Source organism: Microtus pennsylvanicus, chromosome X (assembly GCF_037038515.1).
Source record: "Microtus pennsylvanicus isolate mMicPen1 chromosome X, mMicPen1.hap1, whole genome shotgun sequence".
NCBI lineage: Eukaryota > Metazoa > Chordata > Mammalia > Rodentia > Cricetidae > Microtus > Microtus pennsylvanicus.
In genome coordinates, this window is record NC_134601.1 from 51914905 (window position 1) to 51936066 (window position 21162).

Below are 21162 nucleotides of genomic sequence, written 5' to 3' on the forward strand. Positions count from 1 at the left end.
TCAGGTGTGTTAGACAGGCAGAGTAACACAGCTTCACAGAGTTAAACAAATGCAACATAAACAAAAGTAACACACCTTAATATAATATTCTTCCACATACCTCTGAAAACAAAACTATCAAATCTAGACTTCAGGGACTAATTTTTCCACAATATTTTGTTTCCTTATAGCACAGTTCAATATGACATCCATTCTGAAGACAGACTGGTGTGCTCAACAATGACTAGAATATTCTGAGAGGCTTCTGTTATATCAAGACTCTTAGAGACTCTGTTTTTGGCTTCCATAAAACATTACTCAAGGCAGTGTCCATTACTGTTGAAGGGAAAGTTCTTTTAAGTGTAGAGTTTAAGTGCAAGTTCTTTTACTCTTGTCTGATTTGATGATAGATACCACAAAAGAGCCAGATAACAGCAAATACACATTGTATATGTAATGATACTTCCTATGTTTTCATGATCCCTTCTGTCCCCTGTATACACATATAAAATTCCTATCTTAGGGAGAATGTATTGCCCATCTACCTTCCATACAAAAAGAATTAGAAATTTTGTATATATGAAATGTCTCCGGGCAAACTATCTCCTAGAAACTGTGTTTTATTAAAAGCAGAAGAGAAAATCATGGACAATGTTTTAGGGAAGGATGTCAGCAATATCCCTTACTAGATGAGGAAAATAAACTGTGATGAAATTTTCAAAATTACATTCAAGGGATAATTTTGAGGCTAAACACCTGAGTGATGGAAGTAAAATGCCAAGATCCGGATCCCTACTCTGTTGTTTTCTGCTTTGATCCTAACTTACTCAAGTTAATTTGTTTCCTCTATTTTTCTCTTGTATAAAATGGAAAGGGAGGTTATGTCTATCTCAGAGTTGTTTGAAAGACATATGCACTAAGCAGATCTAAGCCCTGATGACAGTATTTAGCATCTATACATTAAACATTATCATCATCTTTATTATTACCAGTATCATTTTAAACATAAAACAACTCTCCATTTTCTGTTTTTGTTGTTTTACAGTACCATAGGAATTAAAATTTTCCCATCCTTACATGACTGACAAGTAAATTGAAATTAACATTTTAAATAAAGAATTTCAAATATTTATTATAGCAATTATATTAATATTTAATGATAAGCAGTAGAGCATAATAATTAAGACACCACACTATATGGGCTCAGATAGTCATTAAACTGCTTACTAGCTCTGTAGCCTTGTCCAAGTTTAACTCCTGTGTGTCCCAGTTTTTATACAATGAAGATGGTAATAGTACCTTGTTCATTAGGAAATTATGAGAATTAATAAATTTTACACTTTTGGATACCTTCAGTTCTATGTCATGCCCCTCATAAGCATTCACTATATCTCAGCTGTTACCAAAGAGCACTATGTGCCAAGCGCTATACAGGGGAACCTCCAGAAAATGACAACCAAGCAATCCAAGTCATTGACATTTTCCCTTTGCTATGCCTGTAATAGAAAGGCTTACATAACAATAAATCATAACTACTTTATTTCTATATATCATTACCTAGGAAGCTGCTATATTAAAATGTACAGTAGCACCTAGAAAACTGAAAATAATTATCATGATGAAAACTGAAATGGAGGGAATGGATATATATCACAGTTAGCTAATGTTTGCCACGCTTCAGTCTTAGACTTGATTATTTCTCTATTTTATATATAAGCCTACTAACACACACAGCTGATCATTTTCTGATTTTATGAACTCCAGGCTTGATAGCAAATAAAGGTAGCAGAAACACCTCATTAGGTTTCGCATCACCCATTAGGCAGACATATAACCCAAATAAAGAAACCCTAAATATCCCAACATTTATTTCATATGTTTACACTATTTGTGCAAATTGTCTAAACTGGTCTAACAGTAGTTTTTGGTAAATGCATAAAATAATTACACAACTCTTAAAAGATTCTTCAAGTAAAAACAGGAGTTTCTGTATTAAAATTTTAAATGGAGTTTTAAATTTCCAGAAGAAAGTTGGATTATCAAATAGAGAGGAATTGAATTAAAACAAGTGATTTTATAATAAGCACAGTCAACAGCTGCCAGAGTCATTACAAGACAGCATGACCAGGCCAGATTAATTTTTATAGGATGAAATCAACATTGACTGTGGAGTCCTAAAGTATTTAAATTTCATTATTTTAAATTTATAAGGTGATGTTATTAGCAAGTCATAAACTTGACAGTTTCAGAGATAACTGAAAAATTTCAACCCAAAGGCAATACTCATCACCTTCTGAATTTTGTTTTCACAATCCTAATTCATTGATATTTCTCCTAAGATATCTATTCAAAAAACAATACATCATAAGAAAATTATGTTCCTCACCATCCCTGACATCAAGTTCTATAATATAGCTACAGTAATAAAAACACTGGAGAAAAGAAAGCATCTTCAACAAATGGTGCTGGCATAATTGGATGTCAACACGTAGAAGAATGAAAAGAGATCCATATCTATCCCCATGCACAAAACTCAAATCCTAATGGATTAAAAAACTCAATATAAATCCTACCACACTGAACGTGATAGAAGAGAAAGTGAGAAGTAGCCTTCAATGGATGGGCACAGAAGACCAATTCCTAAATATACACCAGCAGCACAGACACTGAGAGAAACAATAAATAAATGTGGCCTCTTGGAACTGAAAAGCTTCTATAAAGCAAAGGGCACAGTCAATAAGACAAAATGACAGCCTATTGAATGGGAAAAGATCTTCACCAACCTCACATCAAACAAAGGACTAATCTTCAAAATATATAAAGAACTCAAGAAATGAGACATCAAAATTCCAAATAACCCAATTAAAGATAGGGTACACACCTTGATCTTCGAACAATACCATGGTTTCTCCTGTTTATGTAGCAAATCAAAGAACACAAAAACATGTACTGTCTGTTTGATGATAATTTCTTCTGTTACCTTAAAAGTTCATGAAGTGGCCTAATACCTTCAAAATAACAAAACATAGAGCTATAACACATAAAACTATATAAGTAATAAAACACTGTTATCCTATGAAACACATACACTTTTGAAGCTTTCTTGAACTCATTTTATTTCAGTTGAATACGTGTACTATTATCCTCTTTGCCTTGTAAAATGCTCTTAATTCTATAAAACAATTCAATTACCACCAATAGTTGTATTACAATTTGAAAAGTGATAGAAGCTGTGAAACAGTAGAGATACTATGGAAATCTAAACACAAAGAAAGACAATTGGGTCAAGGTAGTATCTTCTACGTTTTTCCTCTAGCGATACTTGCCAGAAAATCTTCCATAATACTCCCAATAAAGGGAAAATGTATTGATAACTTTATATCTCATAATATATGGCTAGTAAAAGTCTAGGAGACTTTCACTAGCAGAATAGAAATAAAAGAAATCACAAATATTAATACAACATAACAATTGTTCCAGAAAGTACAGTTTAAATGTTTTATGGAAAGGAACTTCAACTTAAAGCAAACTTCATGTTGTTGGTCAGCTCCAAGTGCAATGAAGGAGGAGAAGGTCACTCTACTGCTATCCAATTTTAGTGATAGGTATTTATTTAAAGGAATTTATTTCATCAAACACTAATTACTTTGAAAATTTTCCTTCAGTATATATATATATATATTAATATATATTAATTCCTCTAGAGAAATAGGTTTCATAATGACTTTCTTTCAAGTGTATCAAGCACTTTTGACCATCTTCACCCCCATGACCATCTCTTGTCCCTGCTTCCTCTTCCTTCTCACTCTTCTCCTTCTTCTTCCCAAACAGTCCCACTTTAATTTATGCCATGTTTATATGTGTGTGTGTGTATATATATATACAAATACATGTGGAAATATGTTATATATTCCACATATAGGAGAAAACATAAGATATTTATTTTTCTTAGTCAATTTTATTTTACGTGATATGATTATTGCTAGTTAAACATATTTTCTTATAATGACATCATTCTATTCTTTATATTGAAATATTTTAATGTATAATTACAACTCATTTCCTTTATGTATTTGTTGATGACTTCTTAGGCCAATTCTATGTCATGACAATTGTAAATAGTGATATAATATAGGTGTGGAGGTATTTTTTATATGATATTGACTGAAACTAATCTTTTTCTTTGATTAGTAAGAAGGATTATGTTTGAGTTAAAGACAGAATGATATATTATTTACCAATATTATTCTATTTGTGAAGTTAACTGCTGTGTTGGGGGGGAGGATGTAGATCAATCCCAAGCTAACACCAAAAAAATTCACTTATGTATTTTTTATTATAATGGGCAAATTCACGGAACAGGAACAAGAAGTCAAACCTCAGATGTGTAATGCAGGAACCAGAGAGAGAGAGCCCATGATGTGCCAGAAGTTTTCTCAAGGTACCCAAAAGTTTCCCTAACCTGGTCATCACCCCTCCCTTTTGTCTAAATAGGAGAGTTCTAAATCTAATACAAAACTATATACACTAGAAACAGATATCAAGTATAAAGTTAAAATTATATCCAGCATAAACAATATTAAGCAAGGAACACATGCTAAATGTTTTAATGAACATTTTATCCTAAAGAGTCAAAGTCTTACATTGGAAATGGATTGGCTAAATCATAAGAAGAAGGTAACTACAACTATCTAATCTTTAACCCATTAAAGGCCCGAGAAGGGACATAATATTACTTGAGTAGACAGAAAGTGCAATCTAGCAACTTCCAAAATGTGCAGTATATGACAGGAACAACTAGCTCCCTGAGCAATCACCCAAAGTCTCATTTGCAGTGTTGAAGCAACCAACTTTGGCTAAGGCCTAGCAAAACCAACAGTCCATTTTTAGAGGCAAAAAGATTTTTAGAACCATCTTACCCTGTCATGGCAAGGGTATAACTATATATTATTGGTTAATGAATAAACGTTTTGGCCAGTGACTTAGCAGAATAGAGCTAAGTGGAAAAACTAAACTGAATGCTGGGAGAGAGTAGGCAGAGTCAAGAGAAGCCATGTAGCCCCACCGGAAAGATACACCAGATAGAACCCTGTGGGTAAGCCACAGCCACATGGCAATACACAGATTATTAAAAATGGGTTAATTTAAGGTATAAGAATTAGCCAGAAATACGCTTAAACTATTGGCAAACAGTATTGCAAATAATATGGTTTCTGAGTTCTTATTTCTGGGCATCTGGGAACAAACATGTGCCCTCCAACAACACTACTTGACTTTATACACTTGACAATTCATTATGTATGAATATTCACATATTTATACACATGTGCATACACACATTATAAAGTATAATCAGTCAATTTACTTCAGAGAAGATTAGAATCATGATACTTAGACTTCCATATATACCCGGGGCCATATGATATTAAGGTAACAGGCAAAAGAAAAGAAGCTGATGAACGTTTTATACTAGTGATAGTATTATTGAAGTTTTTGTAAAAAGTATTGCCACGTTCATTAAGTAACAATATAAAATCAAGTCTTAACTGTATTGACAGTATTGGTTTATCAGATACTATAGGCAGAATAATATTAGAGTCTCTATTAGATAAGAATAATGTCTGATTTATTTCAGAATTATGAGTGAGTACCAATTAGTATATAAAGAGAGCATAGTTCAATTAGATATGCTGTGCACTTGAAAGAAGAAAGTATTCTATACAAAAAGAATAGAATTGTACTTGTTAAGACTGGCATAGAATAGCATGTTGGAAGAACTTGATAATCTGTTTACTATAATACTATCTGACATTTGACGATGTCTACTAAATCTTCCTTCCATTGTTCTGAAAGAATTTATATTCTTTCCATGGTCTTTTTTAGAGAAGAGAAGTTTACTCTGCTTCAGAATGATGTGTTTCAGTTCTCAGATAGAAATTTCTATCGGAATAAAGCAAAAATCTCCATTTAATATAGGATAGTTTTATTTTTGTTTTTCAATTCTATTCCATATATGTATTTTTACCTCATAATACCTATACACTATACTTTGTGAGATGAATTTTAATAAGCAATGAAGTACAGTGCTAAGACAATAGTTTAGATGGTTTTGGGCAAGTTCTAAAGAAAACACAACAATGCCATGAAGATTTATATTTCAAATATCCAGTGCCTAGGTAGCATGAAACTCTGATCCTGGGATGTCACCTTAAAGAATGTTCTAAATGACAGTTCTTTCAAATGCTAGTGCACCCAGAACCCCGGAGCAGAAATCTTTCTTTGTATTAAATTACTAACAATAGGAAGTCTAAGAAGAACCAAGATAGATTGTGAGCTGGAGAGATATCCTTTTTCAGGCAAGGATAAAACTAGATTCCCACAACTCCCAAGGCCATTAAGAAAACATAACTTATGGTTTAGAGTAATAACTCAAAAATTCAAATGTATTGTTTTGTATTTGGCTCTAGTGTACGTTTTTGTTATGCTTTTGTCTTTTGAGGCCAGGAGTGCTACAAGTTTTGTGCTTAGGTAATGGAATAGTGATGATTACTTTAAGTATGGGAGTTGACTTATGAGCTGCTTGGAATGAGTTATTTTTTGAAGGTTAAAAATCCCTAAAATTAGGTTCTGTTTATTTTAATTAGGATGAAAAAATTAAGAGCAGGACTGGATAATTCTTCCCAGTTAACTATAAAGAACAGCTGCTAAAAACAGCAGGCGTGTTATGACTGCTCTCTAAAATGAGCATAGGTCAAACACATAATGTGTTCTGTTCAGGGATTTAGAGTGGCATATGCTGCAGTAGTTTCTACCTCACAACAGGGAGGAATTTATCCATGCAGTGATACAAAAGCTCCATTCTCCCATATGTTTTAGCCATCCATCTCAAAATTATATGTGAATGGTCACAATGGAGTTAACACAAGGTATAGTGACTTACAATAAATTCAAAACCATGGCTTATTGAACTTCATTGCCTGTCTGATGTTCAGCTAAATATACTACTTATGTAGGAAAGTTTTTATCTTGAACTAGGTGAATTTATAGCAAGATACCAATCATGACACTGTGCATTAGTTACAGCCTCAAAAATGGAGAATGTTGTACACACCAGCAAATCTTTGAGTCCATTTTGGCATATATACAAAGACCTTTTGCTTGATTAAAACTGTGTATATAGTCAAATAGGTTAAAAGAAAGAGAAAAATCTAAAGATTTTCTTTAAAAACAAGGTGTACAACTTCTTTAATCTTGTAATATATTGCTGTTCAAAGCATGGCAGGCTAAAATACAAAAGAGGAAAAGAAGGTTTTCTTAGTTTATTTTCTATTGATGTGATAAACACCATTATAAAAAGCAACTATGGGAGGAAAGTGTATGTTTTCTTTTGTATCTTATAATCTATTATGAAGGAAGTTAGGGCAGGAAATCAAAGAAGGAATGTTGGGACAGGAACTAAAAGAGAGGCCATGGAAGAATGCTGCTTACTGGCTTGCTCCCCACTAGATTCCTCAGCTTACAACTATGCAACCCAAGGATAGCATTTTGCATGGTTGGTTAGGCCTTCTTACATTAGTCATTAATTATGAATATCCCTCACAGACTTGACTTCAGGTGAATCTGATAGATGAATTTTCTCAGTTGAGGTTTTTCTCTTACCATATGACTCTAGCTTGTGTCAAGTTGAAAAAACTAACTAGTACAGAAGGCTAGGGGTACAATCTGCAGAAGCCTACTCCCAGTTATCCATTTTTTTTCCAACTGGAGCCCATGCTCCAAAGGTTTTTCAATATTCCAATATAGTGCTTCCATCTAGGGACCAAGTGTTCAAAGATATGAGCCTATGTTGGATATTTCACATTCAAGGCATAACCACACTAGAAATAGAAAAGCTCTACTGTAATAGGCTCATAGTTTAAGTACTTGAATGGATTAGGCAAGATTGCCATCATTTTGTGATAAATCCGTATTACATAGTAAACTTAAGGTCATCATAGGCTATATAATATGACCATTTTAAAAAACAAAAACAAAATAATCTTCCACAACACAACATGTCATTTCTCTATGTCTTCACTATTTCACTATAGAGTTCTACCAAATACTTAAAATATTGTCACCAATTCCAATTAAAATGTTCCAAAATATAGAACAGCAAAATTTTTTCACGCTTATTCTACAAACCCAGCATTATTCTAATACCAAATCTAGATATTGTCACAACAAAAAAGAAAAAACTACAGCCTTGAACATTTATGTAAAAAATTCAAAACATAAGTGTAACACAAGGGCCTGCTTGTCGGGGTTTCTGTCCTGCCCAGTTCCTGCATCCGTTTAACCCCAAAGAAAATCACACAGAGTTCTACATAAGATTATAAACTGATTGGCCCATTAGCTCAGGCTTCTTATTAGCCCTTGTAGCTTATATTAACCCATTATTCTTATTTATGTTAACCACATGACTCAGTACCTTTTTCAGTGGGGCAGGTCACACCCTGCTTCTTCGGTGGTCTGGGCAGGACTGGGGAGGGAGCTTTCTTCTTCCCAGAATTCTCCTGTTCTCATCACGCCACCACTACTTCCTGTCTAGTTGACCCGCCTATACTTCCTGCCTGGCAAATCAGCATTTATTTAAAACATGATTGACAAAATACAGATAATTCTCCCACACCACATAAACTGAATCCAACTACACATTCAAAGGTTATTTAATTTAATTACATTAGATTGAATTTAGGAATACAAAGGTAGTTTTATATACATAAATCCATAAACACTGTATACTGAATCAACTGAATTAGTAAAACACCACATGATCTTTTGTAAAAATATGTAAAAGACATTTGATAAAATTTAATATCACTTCAAGATAAAAATGCTGATCATATTAGGTATTGGATTAATCTATCTTAACATAATAAAGATCATTTATAGTAAATCAATAATTGATACAATATGATACTAAATAAGGGGAAAGTGAGACTGTAAGATAGAGGACCAAAGAGACACTACTTAAATTAAGCAAAGTATTTCAAGTTCTGGCTAGAGCCATCATACAACAGAAAGAAGTAGTGTTAAAGGGCCTAGAGGGACACGTCAGTCAATGAATAATACCCAAACCAGTGTGAAGATCTGAGACATCCAAAGAGCCACAGCTTCCACATAAACATGCTGGGCTTTCCTACATGCATCTGTAAATCCATCACTGGGGTATTTGAGACAGGTGGATCCATGGAGCATCTGAAGAAGAAAACCTGAGGTTGACCTCTGGTCTCTATACATTGATACCTCTCTCTCTCTCTCTCTCTCTCTCTCTCTCTCTCTCTCTCTCTCTCTCTCTCTCTCACACACACACACACACACACACACACACACACACACACATACACACACACACACACACAAACACACTCATGCGCACTGATATATACATACATCAACCAATGTGTATTTTAACTAAATGACCATACTGTCAAACTGCCTTCCAAATATTTATGTGTATACTCATAAACTTGTGTAGCATGAGTTTAAACAGGTCTTAATAATAAAATCCCAGAGTCAGATATTGGGGGAAAATGCTGAGATATCAGAGAGATAGAGGAGCAAAATCATAGCCACCTTACCTCTCAATTTCCCAGCCAAAAGAGACCAGTTCCCGTTTCCTCTTGACTTATCACTTCTTCTCTCCACCCAGTCATATTACATCCTATCTGTCTGTACAGACCTTGAGACCCCTATGGTAGGCTAGTAACTAACTCCACCCTATGATCTTCAGGCAAGCTTTATTTGTACAAACAATGTATCAACACAGGTTGTGTTGCTTTCAACTTTTGTCAGTAAAGCTTCTTTTTATGGTATGTAGTGATTAACATAGAGAATCATAACTGCTGGTCAACATATTGAACATAAGTGACTGTGATATAATTATCAATGCATCATCTATATCATCTCCATCTATGGCTTGAGGAACATCACAGAATGGTAGTTTGGGAGAGAAGAAGAATGTAAGATCCACAGGATGTGGAGGAAAGCTGTGAAATGCTGTATTCTGGACTTGACATTGTTGTACATACTAACTCAGAGCAATAGCTGTTGACCACACAAGACCTAGATCAAGCCAGTAAAACAAGCAGCATGGGAGGGAAAGAGAATGCCTTGGACCCACCTGTAGTGAAGCTATTAGTGGCTTCTGGGTGGGGGAGGAAGTGGTTAGTTTTCTTTGGTGTTGTCTCCACCAGCAGGTTACTCATGTCCCAGTGGATGGCCAAACATCCATTTGCACATGGTCAATACTAATTAGATTCAGGTGGTAAATAATGATAATCATAATAATAATGAAGATATAAATTTAATGGGGACAAAGATAAGGTTGAAAGTCAGCTGAAAGGGGCTGAAGAATTAAAAGGAATTTGGGGAAGTTATGTAATTATATTTAATTAGGAACATATTAAAATGATGATGATGGTAAAAGATGATATGAAGAGTAAGAAACACAATGTTAGAACCTAGAGAGTGTTGGAAAGAAGTAGTGTGTGGAGGATATAAAAAATTACATTAGAGATTTGAATATAAAATATAAAGAATAATAGGAAACATAATCATCTTATGTTAAATACTACAGAAGATACATCATGTACACTTTATCCCATGTTTTAATGGTTAATATAATTTTCCTGAACAAATAAAATGCATATACACAAATGATTTAAATAAAGAACAGACCAGGAAAATGATTCAGTAGGAAAAAGCATTTCCTATCCAAGCCTAAAGCCCTGAATTTGATATACAGATTCCACATCAAAAGCCAAATGTAGTGGCATGCATCTGTAATTCCAGCACTCCTCCCAAAAGACAGAAGGTGAAGACAGAATTGCAGCAGGAGAAACAAGAGAGAATATACATCAACAAGGAGGAAGGTGAGAAGCCACTCCCAAAAGTTGTCTTCTAATCTTCTCATGTACACATGTAAAGAAAGGAAGAAGAAAGAAAATTTCTATCCTTTGTGAACTCCCAGTGCGGACAATGACTAAATAAGACAACATACTATTTAATGATAATTGGATCACAAAGCAAACCAAGAAGGAAATTTTAAAAAATCCTAGAATTAAAGTAAAATGAAAATAAAATCTATAAGACATGAAAAAGTCACTTTTAAGAGCAAATTTTCTATTGCAAAGTGCCTACTAAATAATGGAGAGGTCTCAAGTTAGTAATTTTGATGATAAATCTAAAAGTCTTGAAGAAACAGAAACAAGTCTAATCCCCAAAACAGTAAATGGAAAGAAGTTGTCAAAATCAGAGCCACAACTAATGAAATAGACACAAACAATGTAATACAATGCATCAATGAGATGAAGAGTTTGAGAAACAAACAAGATTTACAATCCCTTAGCCAAATTAAGTAACAGAAAGAGAGCAAAATTAATTAAAGTAGAAATGAAAATGGAGAGACTTTGTAACAGATACCAGTGAAATGTATTGAATAATAAGGACATACTTTATTATATTCCGTGTAAATTGAAAATCCCCAAGAAATGATCAAATTCCTAGATGCATACAAGATCCAAATATTGAACTAACGTGAAATTATTAAGCCATAAGAAGTATCAAAGCTAAAGTAGCTAGAACATAGAATACACCATGATGTCACCAACAGATGAAAAGATAAGAAAATATGGTATATGTACATAATGGAATATTACTAAACTGTGAAGAAATATAAAGTCATGAAATTTGCAAGCCAATTAAAGTAACTGGAATCAATTATACTGATAACTCAGGCCCAAAATAACAAATGCCGTATAGTCTCTCTTATATTCAGATCTTAGGCCTAAATATGTTTGTGTTTAACTTGGAGAACAGAATCTAGAAAGGGTCCTTCTTGGGGGAGACATATTAAAAGACAGGGGATTGTAGATTACAGTTCAAAGGAAAGTATTGAGGTGGACACTGGAGTGAAAAGGCTTCAGCAGGGAGGGATGTGAGAGTGTGGGTGAAGTCAGTGGGAGAAGGAAAGGGCAAACTCAAAGGGAGGGGGCATGAAATTCCATATAGAAGTCAACCCAACCGGAAAAATATATGCAGTATTAGTAAAACACATGTGAACTGAAAGAACGGGAATGCTGAGTGTTAAATAATCATGTGTGGGTGTAACAAGCTGTGGGGTGAAGAGACAGTGGAGAGGTTAGTGAAAATTAATGATCTTTAAAAAAGCTTTAGGGAAACAAAACAGTGAGTAAAATAACTTCAAAATACAACTTTTAAAAAAGTTCAAACAGAATTTTCTTACACAGATGGATAATGACACTCCCAGAAGACATGAGTTATTAAATGAAAACTGCACTGGAAGGCATGGGACAAGTCTCTATTGTTTGTTGTTAATGGAGGCCGCAGAGTTCTCCAAAACAACACAGACTACTGCTTTTGTCCTTAACATAACAACACTATAAGACTCTATTTCTGAAGATACCACAACTTTGGCTCTAGGACATAAAAAAATCTCAAAATGACCAGGAAATTCCCTTCCTGCTGATTATAGTTCATAATTCTAGAAGGTAATACACAAGCTGTTTTCAGAGAAAAGATACTATGGTCCTTCCTATCCAGTACTGAACCCTGCATAGTGATGTACTAACCTAAAAGGCAAGATGCGTCTCCCAGTGCGACAGCAGCACAGCTATTTTGGAGTAACTAACCCCTTTCCGGTTAGCTTTGAGGCCAATTCCTCAAGATGGAATTTCATCTGCACAGTAATCCTTATCAAAAGCTTCTGATTTTAGAAGGTCATTGACCCTAGTATAAGTCCACCTATTATTTTGCTAAATAGTCATTCTGTCAAATTGTCATCTAAATATTTATGCATATATATATATATACACATATACCTATACCCATATGTTTACACCTATTATTTTGTTAGCCATGCTGTTAAATTGTCTTCTAAATACTTATGATTATACATATATATGTATACATATATGCTTATACCTACATGCATGCATCTCAATATTCATGATTATACATTTATATATATATATGCATACAGTGACAACAATTAATAAAAAAGGAGGTTATTGACTTGACAGAGAGCAAGGAGAAATATATGGGAGGATTTGAAGGGAGAAAAGGGAGGAGAAAAGTGTTGGATTATGTTCTTAAAAATAAAAGCAAAAAATGTAAGAAAAATAAAAATAAATTCTGATAGTAATAATACATTTGACAAGTTTTTCCAAGAAAGTATATCTCAGAAACCTTGATGTTAACTATTATTATTATTATTCTGATTACTAGCAGTATAAGTAAATCTTATATCTTATATAAGTCAATTACATGGGTATTTCCAGAAATGATACTGTTTTCAGACCTCATACTATACTGAAGAGACATGTTTAAAGCATAATTTCTACTTAGTCTTCAAAAATTTATCACACTTCACTTTAAAAATCATATTTATCTTAAATATAACATTTATGATGCTCTCAAGTTAATTCAAGTAGTGTTAAATATGTTCTTAATTAAAATAGAATTACACCTCTCTTCCCTCTAACTTTCCTCCTTCCAATGGCCTTTCTAGCTGCTACCCCTCAAACTTGTTCACATGACCCCCACACTCTCATGTTGATAGCTTAATTTATTAAATTGTTTGTTACATATGTGTTTATGTGCGTGAATGAATATATTTATATACATATACATATATATGTCCTTGTAGAAATATATATAAACACAACATTCTGGATCTTTTTTATTATTTATGTGTATATGGTTTCTAGGCTGAGCACTTTTCATTGTACAACCAATAAGAGGGTTCATCCTTAGGAGAGGCTAATTCATTTTATAAATGCAGTACTGTCAATTCCATTTCAAACATTCTCATTAAAGGCACTAAGTGGAAAATATGTTTACCCAAATCCATAAACAAATAATCAAAATTTTACTCTTCTCAAGATCATTTTCCAGTATATCTTATGAAGGCTTTTTGCTGTCGTTGTTGTAATTGATTCTGTACAGTCTCCAGTCAACCATTTAAGCCAGTTTATTTATGACCTTGACTTCCATTCCCACTAACACTTTTCATTTTCTTGGAAATTTGTTGAGAAGTTATTTTTATTCCCCAGGGATGAGTCCCAGAATTGGTTGTCCAATACCAAGTGTTCAAGCCTGAAAATGAATACAATACTACAACAGGTTTGCTTTATTTATATGTATATGTGTAGGTGCACAACAATAACTATAGAAAACTGGAATCTGACCAGAGAGTCTCAAAAGAAGAAATAAAATTGGCTATATCTCAAAAATGTTCAGCTAGGAAAATGTAGATCAAAATATCTTTGAGATTTCATCTTATCTCAGTCAGAGTGGCAGACATAAACAGGGTATCTGACTAAAAAGATGCCGCGAAGTATGCATGAGAAAGAAAACTCTTTTAACTGTTGGTTGATTACAAATTGGATCAGACCCTCTGAAAATTAATGTGGATAACCCTCAAAACACTAAACCTAAATCTACCATATAATATAAATACACCATTCCTTAGCACAGGCCCAAAGAACTTGGCATATTCCTCTATAGATATTAGTTCAGCTGTGTTCATTGTAACTCTATCCACAAATGCTAGGAAATATAAAAAAGGTTGATATGGGATTTTCCTCTGTATGCTGTGAATATGTTTTAATACCATTGGTTAATAAAGAAGCTACTTTGACCTATAGCAGGGAAGAATAAAGCCAGGCTGGAAATATAAACACACACAGAGAGAGTAGCCATAGTCAAAGAGATGCCATGTAGCTACTGAAGAAGACACACACCTGAACCTTTTCAGTAAGCCACAGCCTCATGGTGATACACAGATTAATAGAAATAGGTTAATTTGTGATGTAAGAGCTAGCTAGAAATATGTGTTAGCTATTGGCCAAACAGTCTTAATTAATATAGTTTCTGTGTGATTATTTGGGTATGAGCTGCCAGGAACAAAAGAACAGCCTCTGATAACAAAGTAAATATGAAGTTTGGAGATGTGTGTACCAGGGATCTAGGAAGAGTTGGATTGTGGAAATGAGGGGTTGTTATGACATAAATTCATTTTGTAAGTGTATGAAGCATACTTAAACTCCAAAACATCTTGAAAATGTCCAAAACCAGACTCATTCCTGATGATTAACATATTGCCTCATAACTCCTACTATCCTACTGAAAATTTGCTAAAATAATGCAAAAACAATATTTACTACTTTGGGATAATAAGACTAAAGTTCTCAGCACAAAAAGTCATATTTAAGAACTTTAAAAGAAGAGATTCTGTTAAACTATGACTTGATTTGTTAATTTGTCCAGAGAAATTAATCAATTTAACTAAACTATACTACAGAATTGATCAATTTCTTACTGAAAGTGACCACAGCATAACCACAAGATTGTTCTCCAACTACTTCAATAAATTATTGCTGAGTAATGAAGCAATCTCTAGTAACTGATGTGATTTAATAGTCTCAACAATCCAACCATAGCTTTTGTGAGCACATTCTTTGATGCAGAATCCAGAAGACAGGATTTATATAGTCCTTTATTTAAAATTATGTAATATCAAGACCCATACATGATGAGTAGGTTTTTCAGTCTAAACTAATAATAACTGTTTTGTCCTTATGAATTTCACCATGTTGTATCCCCTCTATTCTGACCTACCTATTTTCGTGTATATGTTTATACTTTGAAACATGTTCAGATACCATAAGATACTCTGTAGCCATGACAACGATATTTCTTCTTTGGGAATTCTTATTCAGTGGCTGGTGAGGTTTCTCAGCAATGACAAGTACTGGTTGTTATACACTCACATGACACCTTGGTTCTACTTCTCAGTACTCACATGTATGTTCACACCTCCTGTAATTCTAGTTCTAGGAGATCCAACACCTTATTCGGAATTCTGTGGGCATCAGACACTCATGTATCATAGAGAAACATATGTAAATTTCCTCTACACATAATATTAAATTTTAAAAAGATATCCTCAGTCTTCCAGGGAAAAAAGTTCCAAGTAACTTTTTAAATGGCAATAATTTATAGATAAGCAGCACGGTGGTATAATGTTGTGAAATACAGGTTTGGGGTGTGCTACATTCATTTATCTATGGAATATTTGTTTAATCATGTAAAGATGTGTTGCATCTTTTATGTTACACCTGTTTAATTCTGTGAAGCTTTTTGTGCTTTGCCTGACTAAAATACCTGATTGGTGTAGTGGCGTAAACGAATGCAGACAGATTGTAAAAATATATATAGTTTTAATGTGTGGGTGCACACTGAGACAATGGGGATGTTCTATTGGGAACTCACCAAGGCCAGCTGGCCTAGGTCTGAAAAAGCATGGGATAAACCCAGACCAGCTGAACATAGCGGACAATGAGGAATACTGAGATCTCAAGAACAATCGCAGTGGGTTTTTTGATCCTACTGCACGTACTGGCTTTGTGGGAGCCTAGGCAGTTTGGATGCTCACCTTACGAGACCTGGATAGAGGTGGGCAGTCCTTGGGCTTCCCACAGGTAAGGGAACCCTGATTGCTCTTCGAGAAAATGAGGGAGGGGGATTTGATCGGGGGAGGGGGAGGGAAATGGGAAGCGGTTGCGGGGAGGAGGCAGAAATCCTTAATAAATAAATAAATTAAAAAAATAAAAAAATAAAATTTGGAAAAAAAATATATATATAGTTTTAATTTAGAAATAGACTTACAGAACCACCGGCAGAAGCGACAGCTCGGAGCATGCTCGCCAAATTTATAGGCAGACATTAGCCAGAGGCGAACACACCCCCTAAGGGGTGGGACTTATCCTTACAGATTGGTCTAGTTAAGAGCTGAATGGCCAATACCTAGGTGAGAGTGGGACATCTGGGGCTTGCATTCAAAGAGAATAAGTAGAAGGAGAAATCCAGGCTTCAGAGAAGAAGGAGGAGCAAGAAAAGGAGGAGAGAGGACACCAGTGGAAAGCCAATCACCTACACAGCCAGTTATGAAGTAAGAAGTAAAGAAGGGTATATAGAACAGAGAAAGGTAAAAGCACAGAGACACAAGGTAGACAGGATACTTTAAGCTAAGGAAAGTTGGCTAGAAATAAGTCAAACTAAGTCTGGGCACTCATGAGGAAAAATGTCTCCATGTATTTATTTGGAAACTGGGTGTCAGGCCCCCAAAAAATAAAGAAAAAAGTCAATTACAGTATACAGTAGACACATATGCCTTAGGTGTTAAACAAAACTCAAAACTAAGACTGATAATTTCACAAGTATAAAAATTTGAGAAACTTGGTTGTTCACAAGAACTAGACAATAAGACCCTAATTGAAAAATATAAGTTTTATTTTTTAAGACATAATGAAATCAAGGTAGAACACACCTGAAAACTTCTCCCAAGAAGGTGCTGTGCAGGCTATTGGAGGCAAAAAACATCAGTGACATTATCCAATTGTGAACCCTACATGCTATAGTATTTATCTGTCAGGTGAGATTTGCCTATTGAATAAATAGTGGCACAAAGATTTTGCTGGTAACCAATTGCTTTGAGGAAGTCAGACTAGTCCACAGGAATTTATGTCTGGTCATGTAAGTCTGGCAAAAATACAAAGCTCAGAAGGTCATAGGCTGTATGCTATATAGACACATCGTGAAATTGTATTCTAAATGTATATGTCTATGTACATCAATTAGTTGAAGCCTCGGCCAGAGAAGCTTCTCTCTGTAATAGTCAGCACTAAATTCAGAGATTCATAAATGGTTAATGTCCTGAGACTAGGTGACTATTGAGTCCTCAAGTGACTAAATGGTGCATCAATATGAACCCCAATCAGGGATAGAGAACACTGTGAAAGAGGGGACAGAAAAAATGTAAAATATACATAACTGAATGGAGTGTTATAAAATATTGTCTTCTGTACACGATGTTGTCATTGCACTCATAAATTCACTATAGCTACAGTTATCTTCACAATACAAGTTCCAAATAAATCTAACAAACTCAGTTAAGTTTCCAACAATCACAACATTAATTGGATTCAGTATATTACAAAAGCAAAAAAAAGATAAGACAGCAAGGAGGAAGTGGGATATGTTGGGGATGGTTAGAATGAGGAAAATATGATCAGAATACACTACTTGCATATATGAAAGTGTTCAAAATATAAAGTATATTCTACTGACTTTTTGAGTAATCTGTTTAATTTTCTCAAAATTCAGACATCCATCTTTAAAATTGGGATTGAATGACAATGGCATCCTCGACTTGTTGCTTTGACACTTAAGTAACATTACATGGCATAAAAGAAGTGGTCAGTAATTCATGATTCTATCTCTTGCCATTTTGTGTTTTCTATAATTTTACAAAAGAGGTTCATATATGTAAAGTTTCTAACTATTTTTTAAAGTAATGTGAATTCTAAGCACTTCAAAAAATAATGTACCTCATCGCCTTTGGGTAACAGAAATTCATATTTTATAATTGGCTATGAACAATACACTACCTAGATTTGATACCAAACACCACCACATTGAAACATATGTCCAGAAGAACTTTATTATTTGCTGAGATTCTACTGATGAAGCACTGCTCTTGTTACTTATGGTTCCTGCCATCTCCTTTTACATTGAATTGCTCTGGCAGAAATGATGTTCTCCTAAAAGTCAAATCACCATGAAGGAGCAACTTAGAAAGGCTAATAAATAAACAACCATTCAGCCATGCTTCTTTAGTTTTCAGTTCTGTAAATTCAGACAGTAAGTGTAGTTGAAATCTAATGACAGAGGAAGGAAAAAAATGCAGGAATATTTTGGTGCCAAGTTAAGTCTACAACTGCAGAGTCATGAGCAAACTCTTTATATCTCATAGATTAATCTCTATATAAAAATTACACTTTCTTGAATGTTTTGGGATATCCTTAGAAAATCACAGCCATAAAAGAAAAAGAACATGGAATAAGAATAAGATTTTTAAAAAGATTCCTAAAAATATATTTTAAAATTTATTTTATTTTTATTCATATTTGTATACATGTGTGTATATATGCACACATGTGTGTCGTGCCTGTAGAAGCCAGAAGAGGCTATCAGATTCTCTATCCTGAGTCACCTGACATAGGTTCTGGAAGCTGAATTCAAGTTCTTTACAAAGGCATCATGTACTCTTAACTATTAGGGCATTGCCCCAGTTTCCTGATTCCCAGTAGATTTTAAAGAACCCACCATTTAAAAGTGGTTACCTTACAGAGGGGGAGAGGGATAATGCTCCTCCCATGAGTGTTTTTCCTGACGGACCAACATGGTTTTGTATTCATTTGGTCTGTTTCAACACTTGACATTTTCAATTTGAGCCTACTAATTTATAGAAATAAATTTTAAAGAAAACATTTTTCCTTTTGCTTATTTGGCATAGAGTCTCCTGTAGTCTAGGTTGTCCTGCAACTGGCTGCATAGCTGAGACTAGCCTTGAACTCACTTCTTCCTCTACCTCCCATGTGCTGGAATTCTCAATGTGTACCACTACACCTATCTTAGAAAATAAATTAAAAATCTTGCTACTTATGCATTTCAAGTTCCTATGACTTCTCAATGCAGTACAATAAAAACCTTCAGTCTGTGCCTTTGAGAGCCCCAAACTACATTCTCAGCTGGATAAATGGAAATCTAGGTGAATTCATGCAAAAATAAGATTTAACTTACAACATAAAGAGCATTATTGTTGTGATGGCTTTTCTTCTCTTATGTATATCCTATTAGAATATTTGAAAATTTGTTCAGGATATCTTTTTCAAAGATGGTATTAAACAATTTTGGAAGGTAAAGACGCTGTCTTATTCCAGGACACAAAACACTTTCATTCACTGCACAGAATAATAAGGAAAATTACTTCCTCTGGTCCAAAGTGTTAGGGAAGTTAACAAATTGGAGTTTTCTAAATATAGAGGTTTTATCTATGAAGTACACTACTACATGTACAGCGGATGCTCCCTCATGTAACATGACTCCCATTGCACCCAAAGAGGAAATCAAAATATAATCATGCTTACTTCAGAACCCTCAGGAATGAAGTTCTTTGTTCCTGGCCCACAAATCTCATGCTTTCTTTCAGCTTCCATGAAACTGTAGTCAACGAATTTGTACACCTGAAAGCAGTATTAAATCTCAGACACTTCACTGTTGAAAATTCCTATGCACTGTGTAAATATATGCGGCTGTGATTAGTTTAATAAAAAAGCTGGCTGGTCAATAGCTGAACAGAATAAGGTTAGGCAGGAAAGCCAGACTAGGGGAATTCTGGGAAGAAGAAGGGTGGACTCAGAAGAGTCACCAGGAAACACAAAAGGAACAAGAGATTCTGGAGAACAGGTAAAGCCATGAGCCAGATAGCAATACATAGATGACTAGGAATGGGTTGATTTATTTTATAAGAGCTAGCTAGTAATAAGCCTGAGCTATTGGCTGAGCATTTGCAGTTAACATTAAGTTCCAATGTTAGTTACTTGGGAGTACCTTGCAGAACAGAAACTTCTGCTTACACTTCACAGGTATTACCTATATTACTGAACATTTATAAAATTTCTACAAAATTCAGTACCTATTCTTGTATGAGTTCTACTCATAACTCATGATTCTATTTTTTAAAAGAATAAGATATTAAGGATACACAAGATATAGTTTTGAAAGTTATTTATAAACTTAAAATATTACATAAAATAATAACCACCATTACAATATCATTTTATCTATTATTTAAAGCATTTTATTTTCACATTTTCCCTGATCTATTGCTCATTCCTCCAGAGCTGCTGAGTAAGAAAATGTGCTACTGGATTTTAGGAAGTTGTTCATTGTTAATCTATTATTTAAAGACAATAATAGCTTCTGAAATATTCTCCATACTCCCATTTTAGGAGCATCAAATGTATCAACCACACTAGAGGCAAAATGTATTTTATAAAACATAACCCTTTCCTGCTCAAACTTTCCAAGGTTTCTCATTATTCTTTGAGTAAGATACCAAATCACCAACTGACTTCAAAGATCTTTCATGATCTGGTCTCTGCCTCTCTCACCAGCTTAATCTGATATCTACTTACACATGCATTGACACATTTTATATATATATATATATATATATATATATATATATATATATATATATATATATATACA

General features: G+C 34.2%; 1 pseudogene; it reads left to right on the top strand.

The window, feature by feature from the left end:
- Positions 1-12626: 12626 nt before the first annotated feature.
- Positions 12627-21162, top strand: part of LOC142840338 (peroxisomal biogenesis factor 19 pseudogene) — a 142973-nt pseudogene continuing 134437 nt past the window's right edge.